This window comes from Rhyacophila brunnea, unplaced genomic scaffold (genome assembly GCF_057557595.1).
Source record: "Rhyacophila brunnea isolate RB1 unplaced genomic scaffold, BYU_Rbru_1.0 scaffold_13, whole genome shotgun sequence".
In the NCBI taxonomy this organism is placed as follows: Eukaryota; Metazoa; Arthropoda; class Insecta; order Trichoptera; family Rhyacophilidae; genus Rhyacophila; species Rhyacophila brunnea.
Genome location: NW_028232785.1, coordinates 26,254,878 through 26,278,037, shown reverse-complemented (window position 1 = coordinate 26,278,037; position 23,160 = coordinate 26,254,878). Strand labels below are relative to the sequence as shown.

General features: G+C 34.9%; 3 protein-coding genes across 11 annotated transcripts in view; 1 reads left to right on the top strand and 2 right to left on the bottom strand.

Annotated features, from left to right (window-relative positions):
* Positions 1 to 23,160, bottom strand: part of LOC147077092 (uncharacterized) — a 132,698-nt gene that overhangs the window by 17,222 nt on the left and 92,316 nt on the right. The window lies entirely within an intron of this gene.
* The window catches only part of PAPLA1 (Phosphatidic Acid Phospholipase A1), a 186,096-nt gene that overhangs the window by 71,321 nt on the left and 91,615 nt on the right, over positions 1 to 23,160 (bottom strand). The gene's annotated exons all lie outside the window — the stretch shown is intronic.
* Positions 21,594 to 23,160, top strand: part of LOC147077094 (uncharacterized) — an 85,468-nt gene continuing 83,901 nt past the window's right edge. For 4 of the 5 annotated variants that reach the window (XM_085940713.1, XM_085940712.1, XM_085940711.1 and 1 more), the window contains exon 1: positions 21,594 to 21,759. The gene's annotated coding sequence lies outside the window, so the exon portion shown is untranslated. The remainder of the gene's footprint in view (positions 21,760 to 23,160) is intronic. The other variant, XM_085940714.1, reaches the window with a different exon arrangement.

The following is a 23,160-nucleotide window of genomic DNA, read 5'->3' as shown; positions in this document are numbered from 1 at the left end:
ATTTTCAAAAAAAAAAAGAAAAAATTTTCTAGATAGAGATACCCTAATCACCTAGCGGTATGAAATATACTTGTTGACCTATTCTCATATCTATCAAATATACATAAAAAAAAATTACAAAAATCGGTCGAGCCATTTCGGAGGAGTTCGACCACAAACATCGTGACACGAGATTTTTATATATATAGAGATATTAAAACTATGAATTAGTCAAAAATCTCTTCGTCAAAACATAGACAACTTAATAAACTAAATTTGAATTATAAATATAACCATAAAATATAATGTAATAATAAGATAGCGTCCTTTGACAAGTTAACATTTTATAACATTTTTTTACAATAATAATTGTAAGTCTATATAAGGTCGGTTACCCTCAACTGTTTTTGTGATGAGTATTTCATTATCGAATGAGATCGTTAGTTCTAATGTATGTTGATAGATCTTACTATACGACCCACCACGCCGCCTCCTGTGGGCTTTCTCACCAAGTGACGTACAATGACAATGTAGGAAAACAAAGCATTTAATTCTTGAATTTATTAAAATACTTATTGAAAGATGGATAAATAATTAAAGATAAAAAGAACTTTTTATAATATACAACGTTTATAACTTTTCTGTTGAATTATTATGCTCAATATGCTCAAACTTGTACTTGATATGAAGTAAATAAAAAACAAACAAACAAACAAATATAGAATACTGAAATGTCATTTTGATTTCCATAGTAACGCACGTATATATTATTAATTTATTTGCTAGGACCACCTCCTTAGCAACCAATAATAGTCTTTTACTTTTACGGATTTTTCTGAAATAACTTTCCATACAAAACAGAATTAACTGAAAACGAATTCAATTCTGCTTAAAGAATGCATTGTCATCGTGTTCTGATATATTGTAAAAGTTTCAAATGTCTAGCTAGTCGGGAAGTTAGTTAAAAATCGATTGCAAGATTTGTACTGGACAAACAACCACCGGACAAACAAGAATACGAGCTAATAAAAACGTTGTAATAAAATAGTAATGTGTCTTCAGATAAACGATTCAGAATAACATCCTTGTAAAACCACAAAAACCGCAGAATTAATTATGTACAGCTATACTCGTCTCAGCGATAGTTTATGTCTTAGGATCGTGCTGATATTTATACTTCAATATATAATATTTAAGACTTTTATAGCTAATAAACATTTTTTTATTCAACAATTCACAAGATTTAAGAAAGTAACATTTTTACTATTGAACAATAATATAGAATATAGAAAGCAGCAGCCGGAACATCCAACAGGAATCGAGATATATATAAGTTGTACGTATGCAGTTCATCGTGGGACACTTATTCGTACGCCGCAGTACGTGAAACATGCGTTCGTATTTACATACATTTTATCAAATGACGAGTTCTTCGTTGAACATTTCACCGTGGAATACATTTGTACGTATCTTACAAAATGCGGCGATAGTTTGCAAATAGTACTGATCCAATTAGATTAACCCTAGCCTAACCTAACCTAGTAAAGACATCTCCACATGTTGTAGCTTACGTACAAATATACTCCACGGTGAAATGTTCAACGAAGAACTCGTCATTTGATTAAATGATATACGAACTCAAATTTCACGCACTGTGGCGCACGAATAAGTGTCCTGCGGTGAACTGTTTACGTACAAATTTCCGGATACGCAGGAATCGAACCTACGTCTCTCGAGATTCACACCCACGCACATGCTTTAGGTATCCTATACAATTGCTACAAATTTTAACTAATGACCAGGGAAATACCAAACGGGTAAGGAGAAGCAGGCAACCGATCTCGAGTAAGGAAGAATCCGGGATAAACTTAAACACGTGTCAAGAATACGTTATGAATAATGACATCTGTTCTCGGTTTATGCATTGACGCTTAATTAATATTGGTGTATTACACACACTATAGCATGTGCATAATGCGTGTTTCATTTTAGTAGGATACTCACACATTCAGAACCCTGCGTCAAAATGTAGCGTATTGAATATTTTTTTTCCGACCATGTCCGATCCTGATAGGAACATATGGGCCTCCACAGAGTGGAGGTTTGTATTGACAGATTTTGTTTTTTTTTTTTACGAGAAATGGATGTCAGCCACTTGCTCAACCTATTAGGTTCATACCCTGACACACACAAATTGAAAAACAATATGTGTACTTGCCAGACCCAGGATTCGAACCTGGGACCCACGGCTTTATAGTCCAACGATTAAGCCGCGCGGCCACCGTGGGTGTTATTGAATATAGCCTGCGTATTGAATATAGCCTATCGTAATTCTATTTATTATCTGTTCTGTGCTAATGGCTCTTACAATACTTAGATTTATTAATATAGATTTATTTTTGACCGATTTTATCAATTTTATTTGTAAATATAATTTTTTTATATTAACAATGGAAAGAAACGCCAATTCTGGGACCGGTCCCGGGATAGTCAAATTGTAATCCCGAAATCCCGGGATCAGAATTTTGGCTCGGGATTGGATTCCCTACTTACAACTATCGCTGGTAGGATTATGTTTGATTATTATGTCACGACAAAGTCACACGGTCTGAATCCGAAATAAACTGCAATTCTTTAGGTCGAATTAGGTACGTACTGGTAAAAGTCTGTGATTCACAAGATTTAAAAATGCAACATTGTTTATTGAACATACATACACCTATTAGAACGTGTTCCACGTTCATTCCACCGGTTACATGTAAATTGTACGTATTACATTTCACCGTAGCACAGTTCGCCGTGAGGTTTCTTATCGGAAAGAGATAACCGTATACTATACGGTCATATCTACAAAACAGAGATTTAAAAAAATACGCGTTGTTTGTGGGGCATTGCAGATAATAATAACGTTTCTTCAATAATGATAACCTAACCTAACCTAACCTAACAAACCTGGCTATAAATTGCAGTTCTCAGTTCCCAATGAATATGACAAAATATTCATCAGAATCACCACCACCTTGCGCTACAAAGAACTTTCCAGGGTTTTTGCAAGGCGGTTTCATAGGCCCTGGCCCAATTTAAATTAGCAATACTCGGTGCGGGTTGACGAATGGTTTTTAATAAGGCATATTTATCAGCATCTAAAGGGAAAAAAAGAAAAAGAACCTAACATAACCTAACAAATAATCCAATATATCGGCTATTTTCAAAATATGTTTGCCGCTGACTTCCTGTAAACCAGGGAGGGGGGGGCAAACTGTGGCCCGCTGGGTATTTTTTTGCGGCCCGCCATCATTAATTGTACTTCTGATTACGAATAACTTTTTTTAAATTTTTAAAAAAATATTGACAATAGATTAAAATTTGAAAAATTTGTTATTTTGTAAATGTATTATCTCAGTACGTCTTCTTTGCGTCTCGTCTCACGCTATGTAACCATTATTTTCTACGTTGAACATCGATTTCAATAGATATTGATAGTCTGCCGACAGAGCTACAACTTGAGATTATTGATCTGCAGTGTGACACTGATTTAAGAGAATTGCATCGTCGTGAAGAAATCTCCAAATTTTACAATGCCCTTAATTCAGACAAATTCGACCAACTTAAAGATTATGCAAGAAAAATGTTCGTTTTTTTTGGATCAACCTATATAATGTGAACAAACATTTTCGATCATGAACCTCAATAAAAATTCTTTACGATCAAATATCTCCGATGCCCATTTACAAGCAGTTTTGAGAATATCAACTACAAAATTAACACCTGAATTTAAATAAAATGTAAAAAAACATACAACAGTTTCATTCTTGTCATTATTTTTTTTGTAATGTTTATTTTTCGTGATAATAAATAGTGTATGTATATCTAAAAATGGTATTTTACTTGCGGCCCGCTGCTCATTTTGAATTCTTGAATTTGGCCCTCCATCCAAAAAGTTTTCCCCACCCCCCCCTGCTGTAAACCGACAAGAACCGTGTTTTATTGTAGAAGAGATTGAACGGTCTTTAATATACCAACGACTATATTATATTATTTCTGATACAACAATGTGATACGGCGAACTGCATACGTACAAAATTCCGGTCAATATTACCGAAATTCGATAATCACTTCAGTCGCATATCTATTAGTTAATTTCGGTGTAATTAGGTATTATTGAGACACACGATTGTACTCGATCAAAACCAAATGCCGCCTATTCGACGCTTACATTCTGACGGTGTTGATTTACGGTAACGAATCATGGCCGCTTACGAAGGCTCAGAGCAACCGTATACTGAGTTTCGATAACAGCTGATGTTTGCGACGGATACTGGACGTGTGGTGGTATTTATAAGTTTAGGAATAACAAGAGATTGTAAAAATAGCACGCTTTGAAAGCCACTGATCTAATTTTCATTAAGTAAAATGGTTAAATTTATACATTTTTGTCAATCTACAGAATTTTGAAAATAATATATGGCAACTTCTTCTTCTTCTTCCACGGCGCTACATCCCGGGGTGGGATTTGGCCTCCTCCACAACCGCTCTCCACTTACCCCGGTCTCTCGCCACACTTCTCCAGCTACTGGGTCTTCCTATATGAAGCCAGTTCACTTCTACGGCGTCAGCCCATCTCCTTCTTGGACGGCCTCTGGGTCTCTTCCTTGGCGCTCTAACTTCAGGCATTCTCTCCCCATGTCCCGCCCATCGTAGTCTTTGGGACTTACAGTATCTTATGATTGTTTGCTGTTCAATCAGCTCTTCCAACTCGTTGTTCATTTTTATTCTGTAGTTCCCATTTTCCAACGTGGGTCCAAAGATTTTGCGGAGTATTTTGCGCTCGAAGACAGCTAACTTGTTTTCCTCGTTTTGAGTTAAGCACCAAGTCTCACAGCCAAGATCCGACATAAATAGTCCACAATAAACTTTCTCAGTCATATATATTTGTTTTCATTGAACACGAAGTTAAACACTGCAACACGCACTGCAACACACTGCAACACTCGAAGTTAAACACTGCAAAAACCAAACCATAACAGATAAGACAGAAAGTCAAAAAAATATTGTTTGTCCATAAAATATCTAAATTTATGCCATTAAACTATACCTACATACTTTTGGATATTTTATAGATAGAATAATATTTTTATCCAAGTATGAATAAAAAATTGTGCACCATGTTTGTCAGATCGCCTATACCAAACCAAAACTATTATGGTTTGGTTAAGGCAAGGTTTACTTGATTTTAAAAAAAAACTAACCAACGCTATCTGTAAATTGTAGACTTAGTTCAATAAAAACAAATACGTTTGACTAACAAAGTTTAATGTGCACTATTTATGTCGGATATTACCAGCCTACCTCCACTCTTCGCCACTGGTTGGAACCACATATCGTCCAGATCAAAATCATCTAATTCATGCCAGAAAAAAACAGCAATCATGTTTCTGCATCGTTCTCCATTGGCAGTAACTGCATTGCCATTTTCGTTTAAAAAAAAACGGTCCAATCACACCTTCATATTGTAAACCACACCAAACTGTTAATTTTTGTGGATGTAAATGTGTTTCAAGAATAGTGTGTGTCTTTTCATTACTCCAAATGCGACAATTGTGCTTATTTACGAACCAAAAACGAGCTTCATCGCTGAAGATGATTTTTTCATGAAATGATGGGTCTGTTCATTGCCGACTCAAGTAGAAAGCCGATACATTCACAACGACTGGTCCTACCATTTCCGCCCCTCCCATTGTTGTTTATGGATGACCTGTCATTGTTCTATATATACAGTGCTCATACTGACGCATCTGTCGTGTTCATACAGGGAATAGTTTGATTTGGATAGATTAGTTACATGATAAATAATACACTAGCATTAACACACCTTCTACAATAATGTAATGCATAGATCAAAGCTACATATTTTTTTGAAATCAATATTACCACCGGTTTTTGTGTGAATGACTAGTCTGACTTTGACAGCTGATGAATAAACAGGAATGTATACTATTTATAAATAACACTGATAGTTAATATATTTGCTTTGAGAATTTTTTATAATTTAATTTGAAACGAGAAAGGGCGAATCAATATTATGTCAAGCAATCTGGGATCTGATTTTGACAGCTGAACAGTGGACCACTCGTTGCTTGTGCAAAAATATACGCTCAGGCTTTATTAATCTAAAGATGGCGCTGGTCTGTTACAAGTCACTCTAAAGCAAAATTTCGACGCACCAAACGGTCAATCGGTTTAAGTTCTCGCGTTAACTGTATATTATACGGTTTCAAATGCAAATCATTATGAAGAATATTCCGTGTAGTGTCATAAGAAAGTCCAAGTTCTCGAGAACGACGTGGAATTAATTGTTCTGGATTTTCATCCACACATCTTTTTAACAGTAGGTATACGTTTTTGACGAGTTGGATTCTGACAATCGCAAACATTAGCATTTGACTCGAATTTTCAAATTGAATTACGAATAGTAAGCTTTGTAGGTCGATTATTTTAACCATAAATTTTACGTAGTGCCCGAAACGTAGCTCGAATCGAACATACTAAGGGCCCAACATGCTCAACGTAGGTAAAAATGTAGATTTTATAGTATTTTCAGATCTTAACCCTGGACATTCCTTTATCGTTGTAGATAATCTATTTATGGTGACCGGACAAAACAGAACAGCCAGGGGAAAAATGAAACATTAATTTATGTGGAATCTATTTAGGTGAGTTAAGTCATTATTTCATTATACCTGGTCACCCAATCATTTTTAACATATTATATTGACTAAGATGAGATATCCTCTAAGATCTTGACTAAGATGAGATGAGGCTTTCTAGCGATTAGGATTGCAGAAATTAGGTATATAATTTGATTTATTATGGCGTATTGAATATCTGTGCCATTAAATTCTATCAACATAATAGATATAGGACAATTTCAATATTAAATTTATATTTTTCCTGAAAGGTCATAGTTATATTTATCGTTGTTCTGTTTTGTCATGTTCAGTTTTGTCACTGTTTTGTTTTGTCATGGAACCTCTATTTATATGTATAATTTTGAAGCCTTATTATCCTTCATATTTATTTTAAACATTTGATGACTGCATAAAGTATTTGTATTACATAAAATAGTATTCTTTTAAACCTCTCGATCTAATGTTTTAGAATATAGTCATATTTCAGTACATGCATGTGCAGTGGTGTTTCTTTTACTGGAATGAAATGCCAATAGAAATGGCGTATTTCAAAAAAATACTACCTTATTCTTAGGTCAATAATTATCATAAAACAATCAATATTCATAGGATGTTTTATCACATTTGAATATTCAAACACATGGGTTATAATCAGTATCTTTAGAATTATCTTCAAATGTGTTAATCGTGCCCATTTTTTAAATAACAAAATGCCTAATTCTTGTCAAATTTGGGATCACAGAGATTATAAATATAATTTTTTATCGTAAATATTATATATATATTATCGGAAATAGTAATAGAAAAATTGGAAATATTTGACACGAATATTTTCTTTTTCAAATTTTCACGCGAAAATTCTATAAGTATATTTGAAGGATTTTGTTTCAATATTATTTAACTTTTGTTGGTTTAAGTCAATTTATATTTACGTTTTTGCGGCATACAATTTATACACTAAATTAAATATACAATATTGTAGTAAGTAATGAAAAAATAACATTAAATTCATTCATGTATGCTTTCTTAAATTCTTCAGTATCGGTATCTTGGATTTTTGAAACCGGTATTTCGGTATCGATAAATAATTGAATATCGGTATTGCAATCCCTATGCACAACTGTGTATCCTTTCCATGATGATTTGCCAAACAATACTGAAAACAAACGTCAATTTTGGTGGGAATCAGAAAAAAATGACTGCTATGACGTTTTAAAAATTTATAGTACCTTCTACTGTGCGAAAACACCTTCTAGGCTACGCTTCTAGGCTATGTTGTTTACTAAATGGGAGGAGCTTGTTAGTTTATAATGGAAGTGCGGTTAAGGCTATAATTTAGCTGAGGCACGGTCTAAAACGATCGTGACTACGCCACGCGAAGATTGTGCAAACGACCCCTGCAGAACAAAACATAATTTGTCATAAAAATTCAACATGCGTCCGTTTAATGTTCTGTTTATTGTTCTATTAGTAACAATAATAATATATTCATTGACAAGTAAATGGGTAACGTTTCTTAGTCATCTTTACACGATTTAAAAACTAATAACCCCGTCGCCATCACGAAACAAATTTACGTGTTCACAGCTCGACTTTCGCTCTCCGATTGCCAACGAGTCCAAAATTTCGTCGCGCCTATAGTTGAAAATTATTTGCCGTTTCACTGAAGTATGCTCTTAATAATGGGCGGAGCATGATAGTTCACAGTTTTAACACGTAGCCAAGATGTTTTCCCACTATAATTTAATAACTCTTTCGTAGTAAAATCATAAAAAAACAACATTGAAGAACTCTATAATACAGAGCTCCAAAAAGTAAAAAGCATTTCACTGAATATTTGCGCCAGCGAAAAACTAACGTCAAGAAACAATGCGAATATTTTAAAAACGGCACTAAATGCTACTCAAAGTAATTCCAATACAATAACCATAAAAAAACGTTAGAAGGATAAAAAAAACCCGACACGAGATAAGACAATATCGAGAAAAAACAATGACAAATTTGATAATATTAATATGTAACTTTTAACCGCTCCCAGGACATGAACCGAAGGCGTTTGCGTCATAAGACTTCCGTCCGACCTACTTCACTTAACCAATTTGTAAATATTACACTAAGTATTTTTAATACAACGAATTCTGATTCAATTTTCAAACACGTAAAAGGATAATATAAATAAAATATTAATGTAAGGCATTCATGGCTTAAAATATATTACGTTATATTATATTACTGAAAATATTCGGCCGTATAGCGTTGAGATAAAACAATACGCGTTGTCTCTTTCCGACACAATACGGTGCGCGCCAAAGGTGTCTGCCGCCAGGGTGAAAGCTCACAATTGCCTCCCCAACCCCCAAAAAAATAATAATAATAATACATTCGTCATACATTTTGTAAAAAGGGCGAATCAACCATTTTGGCGAAATCGAGCTTTGTTGTGTAAAAACGGCGAAATTGTATCTGTACAAGAAAGTACTTATAAACGATAATCGTAAAGGCGAATATCAATTTAGTGCCTATTACGAATCAAAAGCAAATGTGACATATTAGGCCTTTTAAAATACCATATTCCAGTCCAAAGCATTAAGAATATGTGGAGGATTTATCAGGACAACACCCATTCACTGAATGTCAGGAGATGGGCACTGGTTACCAAGACATGGATGAAGTGGAAATCTATAATAGATAACCCCATATTGGCAAAGGTGAAACTCCTATACGAGCTCGTGGAAAGCAATACATACTATGAGAAAGCCTCTTCAAGCTGCTTCCACCCCTCTCGGTCATGTGCATTGCGTTGCCACGTACTTCCGCAGAACTTTATCATTTCATCGATCTCTACCTTGCGGACGTTTTGTACTTCTTGGATACCACTGGATGACTAGATTTGTCCAACGATTGTCTCTTCTTCGAGCTATGTGTCCAGCCCATCTCCATTTAAGGCTTTTAATAAACTCTATTACATCGCAAATCCTTGTCTGCTTCCTTATCCACTCATTCCTCTTTTTGTCCTCTCCATACCACGTTGTGCTACTCTAAGTTTCTGGATCTCTCTTTTACTTAGGGTCCATATTTCACAAGCATATGTGATTACGGGAAGCACACACTGGTTCAACACTTTGCGCTTTAATAATGTCTTAAAAATTAGAAATACTACCATACAAAGGCATTAACTAAGTGTTAAAAGCTGATGATTTCACAACGCTTTTCTTAGCTCGTATTCTTATTTGTCCGGTGGTTCTTTGTCCGGTACAAATCTTGCAATCGATTTTTAACTAACATCCCGACTAACTAGAGATTTGAAACTTTTATAATATACCAGAACACGATGCCAATGCATTTTTTTAATACTTTTAGCATGGCCATAGCCACGATTTTTATGTGTTTTAATTCATTTTAAAGTTCTATACCTCTAAAATCGCCACCCTTTATTAGAAAAAAGCTAGTCGGTTTAAAATTACGTAAATTATCGATAATTTCGTGAGGTATTAAAAACAAATCAACCATATTATCGTGCAAACAATATGATATAACCTCGCCCATTGGGAAATACAGAATAACCGGATATGAAACATGGCAGTATCAATATTTGTGTTTGAGTCCCAGCATAGTTATTTTATTAGTTAGTGATTAGTATACTATAACCAACGAGGCCCAAAACGAACATATATGTACTGTGACACCCCCGTATGGTCCCCATTTGGGGATGTCTTTGTGTATCTTGAGAGGCCCGAATCGGTATCGAAGCCAACGAATAGTAACGGCTGGTTGCGAAAATAATTAAATAATGTTTAATATCTGTCTAATAAATATCTGACCGGCAACATTGTCAAAAAAAATACGTATGGCAACGCCGCATTTTGTGCACAGCTCGCAAGTGTGACGGTTTTTTTTGGCGGGGAGAAGCTTCCTTGACAGCACGCAGAAAACACCGTTCGCGTGCGCTACGCATATTTCGTCATCCAAAAAAAATAAATTATATAAAATGTAGTAATCTAGTATATATTATCATCAAATAAACTCGTCGTTTCCGAAACAATTCCGGTGTGTTAATTATCCACCTTCACATCCCGAATCCAGACGAATAAACCAGATACTAAAAAATAAAAGTGACAGTTTGTTTTCACATTCAAAATGGAGGGAAGTGATAGTACGTGCCTGACGTGACCGCTCGTCGCTTGGTTACATGTAAGTTGTACGTATGCAGTTCATCATGGGACACTTATTCGTGCGCCGCAGTACGTGAAACATGAGTTCGTATAACATTTTATCAAATGACGAGTTCTTCGTTGAACATTTCACCGTGGAATACATTTGTACGTATCTTACAAAATGCGGCAATAGTTTGCAAATAGTACTGATCCAATTAGATTAACCCTAACCTAACCTAACCTAACCTAAGTAAAGACATCTCCACATGCTGTAGCATACGTACAAATATACTCCACGGTGAAATGTTCAACGAAGAACTCGTAATTTGATTAAATGTTACACGAACTCATGTTTCACGTACTGCGGCGCACGAATAAGTGTTCTGCGGTGAACTGTTTACGTACAAATTTCCGGATACGCAGGAATCGAACCTGCGTCTCTCGAGATTTGCATTAACACTAGATTTGCATTAACACTATTAGAACATTAGTTTAACATTTAAATTGTATGTGCCCAGTACTTTTCAATTGTCAGGGGCTCTATGTTAGAACTTGCGAGTGCAAGCTTCCCGGTCGAGATGACGTCATATGACATCATTATGACGTACTACCGGAGTGATAATAGCATTCGAGAAAATAGCGAGTGGTCAGACAGCGGCGCTATTCATTGTCACCATACACATATAGGTGTATCATAATAAAATTTTCTATGGTTATTCTGTGCGCGGTCGGCATGCCTCGAGCGTGACGTCACAATTACGTCATCTCGTCTGGTGCCACACGAGACGAGAGTTAGGAAATCGCGGTGCAGATCTCTTTTGATATTGAATGCACCCGACCCCATTCAGCCAATACAGATTCTTGGAAGGCGTCGCCATGGACAAAGAAAGAAGAAACCCCACAAAAAGAGCTTGGCAGGCTGCTAAATACCACCTATAGAGTATTGCTGGATACCAGTAGTGAGGGGTGGAGGCAGGCTGTTAAGATCCGACATAAATAGTTCAAACTATTTTTTTTAGTCATACATATTTGTTTTCATTGAACTAAGACTACAATATTTACAGATGGTGTTAGTTAGTTTTTAAAAATCAATTAAACCCTGCCTAAACCAAACCATAATAGTTTTGGTATGTTATGGGCGATTCGACAAAATAGTGCACACTTTTTCATTCGTACTTATTTGGTTTCGTTGGATTAAGAAAACATATTATTATGTACGCATATTGTTGCTTCATTTTTTTTAAATTCATTAAGCCCTGCCTAAACCTGTTATGTATGATTTAATTGCATAATTTTAGATATTTTATAGAGAGACGAGTATTTTTTGACTATTACGCGTATCTATTATGGCTAGATGTTCGCAGGGTTTAATCGATTTTTAAAAACTAACCAACACCATCTGTAAATTGTAGTCCTATATCAATGAGAACAAATACGTATGACTGACAAAGTTTAGTGTGCACTATTTGTGGCAGATCTACCTCCACCCTTCGCCACTGTTGGATACTAAACATATTATGCAAGAAGATTATCAGGTGACAGGGATTCTTGGAGACACCGCGCGGTGTCCATATGCTCGGGACATATGTAAGTGATCGCTGGTCACATTCTACCAAATTGTCTGACACGTATCGATTTTTAGGCGCGGTTGTAAAATTTTCACTTTTCTTATCACACGACAACGTTTCCCTTGAGATTATCGTATTTGTATTGTTACAAATCATTGCCACATTGTGATTTCATATTAACACACATAAATCGACTAGATATTACCAAGCAGTGGCGTAACTAACGTCAGCAAATCTTCCCCCTCACTCATCATCATCATCAGGGGCGCGACAACCCGGTATGGGTCCTGGCCTTCTTCAACAGCTCCCTCCACCTGTCCCTATCCAGTGTGGCCGCTTTCCAATTCGGTACCCCCAGAATACGGCAATCACTGGCAGCTCCATCCAACCAGCGAATTTTTGGCCTGCCTCTTCTTCTACGCCCTATTGGATTGCTGGACAACACTCTCTTTGCTGGTTCATTGTCATTCATACGGTGCACATGACCTAGCCATCGCAGTCTCCCAATGTTAATTGATTGAACTGCGCTGCAATCTTCGTACAGCCCCGTAGAGCTCAGCATTATATCATCTCCTCCAATTGGTGCCGTCCTTGATCGGTCCATTATATACGGCGGAGAATTTTTCTTTCAAAGATGTTCAGGGCTCGTTCATTTCGCATTTTCATGTCTAGGTTTCCGATGCTTTCATATTAACACACATAAATCGACTAGATATTACTTAGCAGTGGCATTACTAACGTCCGCACATCATCCCTCTCACTAGTTACAAGTAAATTGTAAGTAAAAGATTTCACCGTGGCACAGTTCGCCGTGAGCTTTCTATCGGAAAGAGATGACCGTATAGTATACGGTCTCTAATTTTATTAGATTCAATATTAACATTAATTCAATTTTCATAGCTAATTTAGGAAAAATTCATAAATGCCAGAATGAAAATCTAACCTAACCTAACAAATAATCCAGTATATTATCGGCTATTTTCAAAATTTGATTGCCGCTGGCTTCCTGTAAACCGACAAGAACCGTGTTTTATTTAGACATGAATTTTATCTCAGTTCTATACGAACGACCCAAAGAGGTCGGACGGTCTTTAATATACGACCATATATTTCCGATACAACATTTCACGGTTGAAGTGTGATACGGCGAACTGCATACGTACAAGTTTCCAGACGCGTTGTTGAGTCGCTTCTGAGCACAGATGATCAATTAGAATGTAACATTCTAATTATTGAACGTACATAATCTTGAAAACACTTCTGAGAAAATATATTATAACCAATAGAAAAAATCTTTTTGAAAAAAGTAGGACACCCCGCATGAATCGAACCTGCATCTCTCGGGTTTCGCGCCCACGCACAGAGAGCACTGTGCTAAAGGAGTCATACTTAACTGCGACAAATTTTAAAAAATGGCTATTATTACTCTCTGAAGTATTTTACCTACTTTGATTTAAAATACAAAAGCCGATCGCCAATAGTTGCTCAATGCTTCAGATAGTATTAAAAAAATGTATTTTCTCTGTCTACAATTAATGATGATTTGTCATTCATTTTTTCCGATCTAAGAATTAATGCTAATCTAACAAAACTGGATGTAGAGTGGGCAAGCTAAACAAGTTTCTTAATAAAAATTCATATAGACTACAACAGCATATGCAATTATATTGAAGTTATATTATTTCTTTTATTCAACGAATAATTCACAAGATTTAAGGGGGGACATGCTCAGCGTACGTCAAAATGGAGCTTTTAAGCTATTTTCAAAGCATGATCCTGGACATTCCTTAAACGTTGTAGATAATATATTTACATAATTTTGAAGCCTTATTATCCTTTATATTTATTTTAAACATTTGATGACTGCATAAAGTATTTTTATTATATAAATAATATTCTTTTAAACCTCTCGCTCTAATGTTTTAGAATATAGTCATATTTCAGTACGTCCATGTGAAGTGGTGTTAAGATTTTTTATATTTATTAATTTTTAAAAGCATTTTTTATAAAACCATTAGTAAAATTTATGTCGACATTATTAAGTGAAATATTTACAATAAAAAAATATATTAATAATCTCTGTGATCCCAAATTTGACAAGAATTAGGCATTTTATTATTCAAAAAATGGGCAAGATTTACACATTTAAAGATACTTTTAAAGATACTGATTATAAGCTATGTCTTTGACCATTCAAATGTGATAAATATTCTACGAATAATGTTTGCTTTATAATAATTATTGACCTAATAAGAAGGTAGTATTTTTTTGAAATAAGCCATTTCTATTGGCATTTCTCAGTGGCTAAGCTGCAACATACGGCCGTCGCCATAAATTGACAAACGATAAATGAAGTAGGGAGTAAGATCATGGTAACACGCGTGTTTGAACATATACCGTTTAAAAAAAAATTCGGTTAGTTCGGTTGAAAATAGCATAAAAGCTCCATTTTGACGTACGCTGAGCATGTGGGCCGTTAAGAATGTACCATTCTGATTATTGAACATACAAAGTAGCTTGATTTAGAAGAACGCTGATGAGTAGGTATTAAAAAGGCCAATAGTTAATTTTTTTCGCAATTAGGAAGTCACTGCGTAGTATAGAGGTAAATGCGACGGACGGGGCGTAAACCCAGGAGATGCAGGGTTCGATTCCCTGCCGGGGTGGCTTACTTTTTTCAAAAAGATTTTTTCTATTGGTTATAACATATTTTCTCAGAAAGTGTTTTTCAAAATTATGTATGTTATTGGAACTAACGCAGGCATGTGATCGTATTATTGGTTCAGCAAAATGAAAGCCTTTGTCGACTTATGACCCATTTTTAATCAGGGTTTTGGGCAGTACCTATAGATCTAAAAAATGCAATTTAACAAAAGCAAACGTCAAGCAGGCAGTCACACTATGACCACCATACTGTATTCAGGATAAACTTTGAAAAAATACCCCATTCTGATAATTATTAATCAACACTAATATAATATTAAGTATTATATTACTTCTCGGTTAAATCCTGATAGTTAAAAATCAGGTCAAATTATGTCACAAAAATGTAATTTTTTTCCGGATAGTAAAAAGTGACCCTGTCATATTTAATACAAACTCGTAATAAGTGTATGAAATAAATAATATTGTCAGTTTGAATTGACCGCAGAGTTATTCAGAAAACCACAGTGATTTTTCCAAGTCTCCGGTAACTGATATCATCATTATCATGAGCTCGAGTAGGCCCACTGCTTGGTGATTGCCTTCCCTGACTCCCGGTCACGTGTAAATTGTTCGTCTGACATTTTTCCGTATCGTAGTTCACCGTAATATCACTAAACAAAACCATAAACGATAAAAAAATATTCAACCTAATTTTGAAAACATTTCTGAGAAAATATATTATAACCAATAGAAAAATCTTTTTGTAAAAGGTAAGACACCCCGCAGGATCGAATCAGCATCTCTCGGGTATCGCGCCCACGCAAATATACCACTAGGCTAAAGGAGTCATACTTAATTGCGACAAATTTTAACTAATGGCTTTTAAATACTCACCCCATTCAAGTCGTTGAGGTAGGTTTTAAAATAGGTACGTTTAAAAAATGACACTTTCTGGCATTCAAGAATAAATTGTCATATAAATAGTGCAACTTTGTTAGTCATACATATTTGTTTTTATTGAACCAAGACTACAATTCACAGATGGTACTAGTTAGTTTTTAAAAATCAATTAAACCCTGCCTTAATCTAACCATAATAGTTTTGGTATGTTTTTGGCGATACGACAAAATGTGCACACTTTTTCATTCATACTTATTTGTTTTCTTTGGATTAATAATACATATTACACATATTGCTGGTTCAATTTTTTAATTCATTAAGCACTGCCTAAACCAAACCTATCTATAAAACATTCAAAGTTATGTATGATTTAATTGCATAATTTCAGATTTTTTATAGATAGACGAGTATTTTTTGATTATTATCTATTATGGCTTGATTTCGCAGGGTTTAATTGAATTTAAAACTAACACCATCCATAAACTGTAGTCTTATTTCAATGAAAACAAATACGTACGACTGACAAGTTTAGTGTGCACTATTTATGGCGGATCTTAACAGCCTACCCCAACCCTTCGCCACTGTTAAATACATGTCCGTCTATCCGGCCGTCAATTTATAATAAACTCCTACATATACGACAGATGTCTGGCAAATTATATTATTTTTGTAGAATATAAAATAATCAAGTTATTATTTAATAATTGCAAGATAAAAAGAACTTTTTATATACAGTCAACGTTTTTAAATTTTCTGTTGAATCATATAAGCTTGGCTTGACTAGCTTAAACGATCAAAAAAAATTGTACTTGATAGAAGTAATACTGAAATGTCATTTTGACATTTCATATTGATTTCCATAGTAACGCACGTATATATTAATAATTTAGTTGCTAGGACCCCAGACCCCAAGCAACTAATAATAGTGGATTGGATTACGGATTTCTTCCGAAATAACTTTTCATACAAAACAGAATTAACTGAAAATGAATTATATTCTACTTAAAGATGGCTAAAAGTATTAAAAGAATGCATTGGCATCGTGTTCTGATATATTCTAAAAGTTTCAAATGTCTAGCTAGTCGGGAAGTTAGTTAAAAATCGATTGCAAGATTTGTACTGGACAAACAACCACCGGACAAATAAGAATACGACCTAATAGAAACGTTATAAAATACGTTAACAGGCATTATGAGGATTACGCCTAGTATGGAGTCTTCGCCACTGGTATGTGCCTACTTGGACTTGTAAATGGGGAAGACCAGGTAGCTGGTGAGTGATGACTATAGGGATCGCGAAAAGGGGATGCCCTAAGCCCGCATGATCAACACTGTGCGGACGAAAAAGCAGGTAAATCTAAAACCAGTATTATAATAATATAGCCACAATAAGGTTTATGAAGGTATGAGCATTTTTGCGTGTATTTTACTAAATCAGCTGTGTTGATCAGACTTATCTCTTTTCTCCTTTAAGTATATTATGTACACGTGTACATACAATATATATTGAACATACATAACTTGAAAACACCTCAGATATATACCCACTAGAAAAAATTACACTTGAAAAAAATTATTAATTATTTATTTAAAAAAAGACACATTGAACACAAAACAATTTAGTAATTCAAGACGTTCACAACATGAAATTTAGAATAAAAAGTACAGGTAAATCAATTAAGTAGAGAAAATAACAAAGCAAAAAATAATTTCATAGCAAAAGAAATAATATAAAAATATACAAATTAAACAATAAAATATAATTTTAAAAACAAAGTACCTAATGCATGGCTAAAAATGTCTACATATCTAGGGGAGTGCATTGACCAGCCACACAGCCCTCGCTATTGGTGCCTGGTGAGCCTGACACGAGGAAACAGCCGTCGCCCAAAATGGGGTCTAGGACGATTTGGCACCGCGAACTGGCCTCCGCCGATTGGCCTCCGGTAATTGGCCGCCGGTACAATCGGACGCCGGCCCAATTCGACGCCGACCCAACTGGCCTCCGGGAGATTGGACGCCGCACAGTTGAATTAAATGCGCAAAGGAATAGACGTACGTTACGATTTGTGGGAGTAAATAAGCAAGTCAGTTTAATATGCTTCTATCTTCTCAGTAGTCGTACCTTATACATTTCGCGATTGACACATTTTTAATATAGATTGAGAAAAATTATTATGCCTTATGATGTTTATTAAAAGAAAATAATTCTTCCCTCGCTAAAACTTAAAGATGTGCATAATCAATTAATTTATTGTCTATACATGGGTACTTATTTATATTTACAACAAATATTTAAAATAATGTTAGATGTTTGAATGAAAATTACATTATATTTCAGCGATTTATCGACTTAATATTATAATAAAGCTTAAATATGTATATTATTATGCATAAATGCATATTTTAAGATAGTATGAAATTACAAACAAAATATTAAGTAAGTTATCTGCTAAGTATAAATGTTTTAGTAGTTTGATTGATAAACTACTTAGGTACTGGGTGCCGGACGAAATCTCTAAGGCTAAAATCCCGAAAGCCTGAATCCCGAAAGCGGAAATCTCGAATATCGAACTCCAACAAATCGTAACGTACGTCTATTCCTTTGCGCATTTAATTCAACTGTGCGGCGTCCAATCTCCCGGAGGCCAGTTGGGTCGGCGTCGAATTGGGTCGGCGTCCAATTGGGCCGGCGTCCTATTGTACCGGCGGCCAATTACCGGAGGCCAATCGGCGGAGGCCAGTTCGCGGTGCCAAATCGTCCCATTCCCCCCAAAATGGGACCACGCATGTATTGACGGGTGCATAAAAATTCAAATTTTCCATAATATCGGGATTGGAAACTATACCGCGTGAGAGCAGGGAGCCGTATATCTACTGGTATCGCGCCAATATGCTTAAACCAATTAAACTACAGGCCTCTTACCTAATTACGATAATTTAAACTATTAGGTCCTACATGAAATGCTTATCAAATTGTGTTATTAATGACTATCAGTTGTTTTGTTTAAAATCAAGGAATATTAAATGTCTTAATTACTAACTGACGCCCGGCTCTCGCCATTTTTTTTTCCAAGTGTGATTTTTTCCAGATTTTTTTAATTAATCGCCTAGTATAAAGTCGTATTCGCCTTTATACAAATTGCATTAAGACCGACATAGGTATGAGGAAAAAATAATAAATTACTAAGTGGAAATTTTTCTGTAGGCTACTTTGAAAAAGGTTACTTAGAAGAAAGAAGAAAAAATATGACACTTGAGGGCTCACATGCGCCACTTAGGTCAAAATGGAGATTTTATAGTATTTTCAGAGCATAGGCCTGAACATTCCTTATACGTTGTAGATAATGTATTTATATATAATTTTGAAGCCTTATTATCCGTTAAATTTATTTTAAACATTTGATGACTGCATAAAGTATTTTTATTAAGTACATAAAATAGTATTCTTTTAAACCTCTCGCTCTAATGTTTTAGAATATAGTAATATTTCAGTACATGCATGTGCAGTGGTGTTTCTTTTACTGGAATGAAATGCCAATAGAAATGGCGTATTTCAAAAAAATACTACCTTATTCTTAGGTCAATAATTATCATAAAACAATCAATATTCATAGGATGTTTTATCACATTTGAATATTCAAACACATGGGTTATAATCAGTATCTTTAGAATTATCTTCAAATGTGTTAATCGTGCCCATTTCTGAATAATAAAATGCCTAATTCTTGTCAAATTTAGGATCACAGAGATTGTAAATATAATTTTTTATCGTAAATATTTCACTTTATAATGTTAACAACAATTTTATAAATGCGTTTAAAATTAATAAATCTAAAAAATCTAAACACCACTGCACATGGATGTACTGAAATATGACTATATTCTAAAACATTTTATGCAATCATCAAATGTTTAAAATAAATATAAAGGATAATAAGGCTTCAAAATTATGTAACTATATTATCTACAACGTTTAAGGAATGTCCAGGCTTATGCTCTGAAAATACCATAAAAACTCCATTTTGACCTACGAGGCGCATGCGGGCCGTTAAGTACCAAAGGTTTGGTTAAGGCACCTCAGTTGAGGCATGGTCTAAAAAGATGCGCGTGCCGAACGAAATATAATTTGTCATATGAATCCAACATGCGTCCATTTAATATTCTGTTTATTGTTCTATTAGTAACAATAATAATATATTCATTGGCATGTTTTCTTTTTCAAGTAAATTGGTAACGTTTTTTAGTCATCTTTACACGATTTAAGAATTAATACCCCCGTCGCCATCACGAAACAAATTGACGTGTTCACAACTCGACTTTCGCTGTCCGATTGCCAGCGAGTCCAAAATTTCGTCGCACTTATAGTTGAAAATTATTTGCCGTTTCACTTAAGTATGCTCTTAATATGATTGTAATTCCATACAAGGAATAATGTATGTATACCTAATATTATAATAAAACGCCGGATCTGTGACCACAGAATCAATGCTGGAGTAATTTTCCATGCCCGCCAACAAAAACACAAAACACATCTACTATATTGATGTTCACCTGTAAAGTTTGGCGAAGAGTACCCCTTCGCAGGGTTGTAAATTTGTTTGGTAAATATTCACCAGCATTTATACCAGTTGCGAAGTGTGGAGGTAGGCTGTTAAGATCCGACATCTTCTCTTCTTCTTCTTCCACCCTGTCACGTCCCAACATTGGGGCATAGGGCAAGCACAAGTTGGCGCCACTTCCCTCGGTCCATCGCCAATCCGTCCGCACGCGTCTCCCGCCATGTCAGACCTGCAGCACGTAGGTCGCTCTTGTAGCACCGCAGCAGGGTGAGAGAGGGCCGCCCACGGCGACGGAACCCTTGCGGCTGTGCCACAAGGGTACGAAGTGCCGCACTCTTTGGCGACATCCGGAATACGTGTCCCAGCCACGTAAATCGTCTCTTCGTGATAACTTCAATCACCGAAGGCTGTTGTGTCTGCTCACGAACTCGGGTGTTTGTAACGCGGTCGTACCAATGTACCCCTAAGATTCGGCGGAGACATCGATTCTCAAAGCTCGAAAGCCGAGACTCTTGAAGCTTAGTAAGATGCCATGTCTCACAGCCATACAGGAGCACAGGTAGCACGCACACAAGGCATTTGACAGTCCTCATCGTGAATCTCTGTGGCAAATTCTGCTAGGTTATGGTGTCCCACGGAAACTGGTCGCCGTGATAAGTGCTCTCTACACCAATACAGTGTCGCGTGAGAGCAGCCGGAACATCTTCTGACCTCTTTGAAATCACGTCAGGAGTCAAGCAAGGATGTGTACATGCGCCCTTTCTTTTTATCATCATGATGGATTTCATAATGCGTAAGACGGTTTGCCCCGACAGTGGGATACGCCTACATCATGATGACACAACCGATATATCCGACATAACAACCTGGAAATCAGCCAGCGTGGTATTGAAAGTTTTTAGACGGTTTGTTTTATTTTTGATAACGAGTTAAATTATAATTTTTGTAGAACTCGTCTAGAGAAAAAATTACCGCGCGGGCGACGCAGGAAAGACATGCCCAACAATTTAAACACTACTTTTTGATAGAGTTCAATAAAAATAGTAAATAAAACGACACGGTGGTCTAATCGTCAGAACGCGCGAATCACGAAATCAGTTGTCGATTGAACGCCGTTCGCGGAGCACGCGTCGTGTTTTAAACGCTGTGAAAAGTTCACAAACAAAACTACGTAAATAATATAAAATAATAAAAAAAGTGATTTTCTAATATTTCTTTATACATGAAAGTGTGTGCGTGACATTATTGTATAAACTATTTGGGTATATTTTAAATAATCTGTATTTATTAAAATTAAAAATATTAATAATAATTGACATTATGTGGATTGATCGATTACAAAGTGGCATCTTATTAATTTAAAAAAAAATACTAGTTTTTTAGTTTTAAAGCATTTGACAATATTAAAACATATAAAAATATTATCATTTCGCCGTATTAGAACAAGACTGTTGTATGTCAAAATCGTAGTATTGAGATAAATGAATACAAAGATTTTTCCAAACTGTAAAATACAGAATATTTCGTAGAGGTCATTGGCGAAGATACATTTACAATCATACTTATTTGTTTTCCTTTAAAATTCATTAAGCCTTGCCTAAACCAAAGCATAATTGATAAAAAATATTATTCTATCTATAAAATATCAAAAATTACGTATGATTTAATGACATAATTTTAAATATGTTATAGAATTATAGATAAACGAATATTTTTTTAACTTAAGGGCGGAGGTAGGCTTTTAAGATCCGCCATAAATTGTGCACACTAAACTTTATCAGTCATACGTATTTGTGTACATTGAACTAAGACTACAATTTACAGATAGTGTTGGTTAGTTTTTAAAAATCAATTAAACCCTGCCTAAACCAAACCATAATGGTTTTTGTATACTTTGGGCGATAAGACAAAGTTGTGCACACTTTTTGATTCATACTTGGTTTAAGAATGCATAATATTACACATATTGTCGGTTCATTTTTTATGACCTGCCTAACCAAACTATAATATATGAAAAAGATTCTTAAATCTATAAAATATCTAAAATTACATATGGTTTAACCCATCGCGCCCTATCGGCGCCAAATTGGCGCCGGTGTTACAGGATGCAGGACATGATGAAAATCAAAAAAAAATAATCATATTTTGATTTTTTTAAAAGTTGAAATTACTTAATAATATATGTAGCTATCATTTTATGATGTTAGTTATATACTACAGTCTAATATATTTTTTAAGAAATATTTGATTTATAAAATCTATTTTTATTTAAATTTGTCAAAATAATGATCAGTTCGCTAGGTATGAGGTGTTTGAGACAGTAAAAAACATAAAATGGCCCTCCATCTTCTAAATATCTTGAAGAGTATTATATTTGGCTCCAGTTTTAGTATATCTTCCTTTTATTATTTACTTCTATCATTGACTTTTTATCTATGTCATTTTGTATAAAAAAAGGCTAAAAAAACCCAAAAAACTATATTTGACATGTTTTTTTTATTCCACTTATACACAAAGTTTACTTAAAATGTAAATACTTAATAGAAAAATTCAAAACCTATAAATATTATAATGTAATCAGTGTGCCTTTTTAAGTGATCCTGAAAAATTAATTCTGTCTGGAATGGGTTAATGACATATTTTAAATATTTTGTAGATAAACG